Source organism: Triticum urartu, chromosome 4A (genome assembly GCF_056163025.1).
Source record: "Triticum urartu cultivar PI428250 chromosome 4A, HENAU_Tu73, whole genome shotgun sequence".
Classification (NCBI taxonomy): domain Eukaryota; kingdom Viridiplantae; phylum Streptophyta; class Magnoliopsida; order Poales; family Poaceae; genus Triticum; species Triticum urartu.
In genome coordinates, this window is record NC_141876.1 from 461,164,363 (window position 1) to 461,167,487 (window position 3,125).

At 56.5% G+C, this 3,125-nt stretch overlaps 1 pseudogene; it reads left to right on the plus strand.

Moving 5' to 3' along the window:
- Positions 1-960: 960 nt before the first annotated feature.
- On the plus strand, positions 961-2,104 carry LOC147976167 (uncharacterized; annotated as a pseudogene).
- Positions 2,105-3,125: the final 1,021 nt, after the last annotated feature.

Here is a 3,125-nt window from a genome sequence, read left to right on the forward strand (position 1 = left end):
TCCTTGTATCTGAATGCAACATTGAGTGCAATCCCATGAAGATCAAGGCCATTGAGCAGATGCAGAGACACACCCGGCTGCAGGACGTCTAGAAGTTCACCGGGTGCTTGGCATCTCTAAGCCGGTTCATTAGTCGGCTGGGCAAGAAGGCCCTCCCCCTGTATCAGCTAATGAAGAAGACCACTTGCTTTGAGTGGAATGACAAGGCGGACGAAGCTTTTCTCCAGCTCAAGCGGATGCTGACCACGCCGCCTGTCCTGGCCGCTCCGGCTGCTAAGGAACCCATGTTCCTCTACATCGCCGCCACCAGCGGTGGTTAGCACCGTGATCGAGGTCGAGCGCCCAGAAGACGGCAAGACACAGCTAGTCCAGAGGCCCGTCTACTACCTGAGTGAGGTGTTCTTGACCTACAAGCAGAATTACCCCCACTACCAGAAGATGTGCTACGGTGTGTACTTTGCCGCCAAAAAGCTCAAGTAGTACTTCCAGGAGCACACCATCACGGTCGTCTGCACTGCCCTGCTTGCTGAGATCATAGGAAACCAAGATGCATCAGGTTGGGTGGGGAAGTGGGCCATCGAGCTAGCTCCCCACACAATCCTCTACCCGCCCCGCACCGCCATCAAGTCCCCAGCGCTGGCTAACTTCCTAGTCGACTGGGATGAGACCCAGTACCTGCCTCCATCACCGAATTCCACCCATTGGCGGATGCACTTCGATGGCTCAAAGATGCGCACCGGTTTGGGAGCCGGTATCGTCCTCACCACTCCCAAAGGCGACAAACTCAAGTACACATTGCAGATTCACTTTGCCGCCTCCAACAACATGGCCGAGTACGAGGCGCTCATCCACGAGCTCTGTCTAGCCAAGGAGATTGGCATCCGCCGAGTGCTGTGCTACGGCGACTCAGACTTGGTGGTCCAGCAGTCGTCCGACGACTGGGACGCCAAGGATGCAAACATGGAAAGCTACCGCTTCCTCGTCGAGCAGATCAGCGGGCACTTTGACGGCTGCAAGTTCCTTCACATACCACGGGCTGACAACGAGCGAGCTGACGCCTTGGCCCAGATCGGTTCCACTCGGCAAGCCATACTAGCCGGCGTATCCTTCCAGTGTCTGCACAAGCTGTCTATCAAGCCTTCACCGGAATCGGAATCCATCTTCGTGCCAGCTGACCCCGGAGCAGTCGGATCCGGCTCGGGGACTGCAGCAGTTGGCCCCGGGACTTCGGCAGGCGGTCCGGGGACTGCAGCAGTCGGCTTGGGGACTTCGGCAGGCAGCCTGAAAACTGCAGCACTCGAACCCAGCACGGGGACTTCAGAACCTGGCCCGGGGGCTACAACAGTCGGCCCAGGGACTTCAACGACGCAGCAAGCAGTGGCTGGTTCCAACCCACCAGCCCAACCCAATTGCCCCGGTTCCGGTTGCTGTCATGACAGTGGTAGAAGCACCATCATGGGCGCAACCCATCCTCAACTTCTTGGTGAGCAGAGAGCTACCAGCCGACGAGATTCTGGCCTGACAGATACAACGCCGGGCAGCAGCATACACAATAGTGACTAGAGAACTTGTCAGGCGTAGCATGACTGGTGTCTTCCAGCGCTACGTAGAGACGGAGAAGGGCACGACAATCCTCAGAGATATTCACCAAGGTGAATGCGGCCACCACGCCGCCTCCAGATCCCTTGTCGCCAAAGATTTCCGCCATGGCTTCTTCTGGCCTACTTCTTTGGACGACGCCAAGGAGTTGGTCAAGAAGTGCAAGGGATGCCAGCGCTTCAGCTCTAAGCAGCACCTGCTGGCCTCTGCACTCAAGACCACCCCCTCACTTGGTCGATTGCCATCTGGGGGCTGGACATGGTGGGCCCATTCAAGACAACACGTGGCGGCATGACCCATCCGCTGGTCGCCGTGGACAAGTTCACGAAGTGGATTGAAGCGAAGCCAGTCAAGAAGCTGAACGGTCCGATTGTTGTGACCTTCATCACAGACATCACCGTCCGGTATGGCATACCGCACAGCATCATCACCGACAATGGCACGAACTTCACCAAAGGTGCCTTGGCCCGTTTCTGCGTGACGCAGGGCATCCCACTGGAATTAGCGTCCGTTTCCCATCCGCAGTCAAATGTTCAGGTGGAGCGAGAAAACGGCCTCATCTTGTCCGCCATCAAGCCCCGACTGGTCGAGCCGCTGGAGCGCCCAGCCGACTGCTAGATTGAGGAGCTACCGGCCGTCCTTTGGAGTCTCCGGATTACACCGAACAAAGCAACCGGCTTCACTCCCTTCTTCCTCATGTATGGGGTCGAGGCCATCATCCCAACTGACATTGAGTTTGACTCGCCTCGCGTCACCATGTACACGGAGGCGGAAGCGAAGGAGGCGCGAGAAGACGTCGTTGATCTGCTGGAAGAGGCCCGACTATTGGCACTCAGCCGATCCGCCATCTACCAGCAGAGCCTATGCCTCTTTCCACATTCGGAAGGTCAGGCCATGATCTTTTTGCAAGGAGGACCTTGTGCTCCGGCTGATCCAGCGAACAGCCGGCCAGCACAAGCTCTCGGCCCCTTGGGAGGGGCCTTTCATCATCAGCAAGGCCCTGGGCAATGACTCCTAGTACCTCATCGACGCACAGAAGCCCAGGGCACGCAAGAGGGATGATTCCGACAAGGAAACAAAGCTCCCATGGAACAGAACTCTTCTCCGTCTATTTTACAGTTAATGCAGTATGTACCATGCTACCTTTTGTATTAAGCTAAGACAACAGGCCCCGCGAGGAGCACTCGGGGGATACCTTTTTATCTATATGATAAGATTTCTCCTATGAATGTGTTATTTTATTCTTTCGCCCTGCACTGGGCCCAGCTAGCCCAGGGGCTCGCCGCCTTGACCTAAGCTGGTATCGCCTGCAGTCGGCCAAGTAGTGTGCCAACATCTAAGCCCTCTCTTGCCTTAAGTCATAGCTCGCAGAGCAACTGTGTCCGGCTGGCAAGAGCTAAAGGTAGGAAATGATGTCCACAAGAAAAATGACTAAGGAAGAACAACCAGCATAGGCCAAGCCGGCTGCTTGCCTCCCCCATCTGGCTGCTGAGCAGCTGGCGGGCTGACTTTTCGCTTGACTAGCT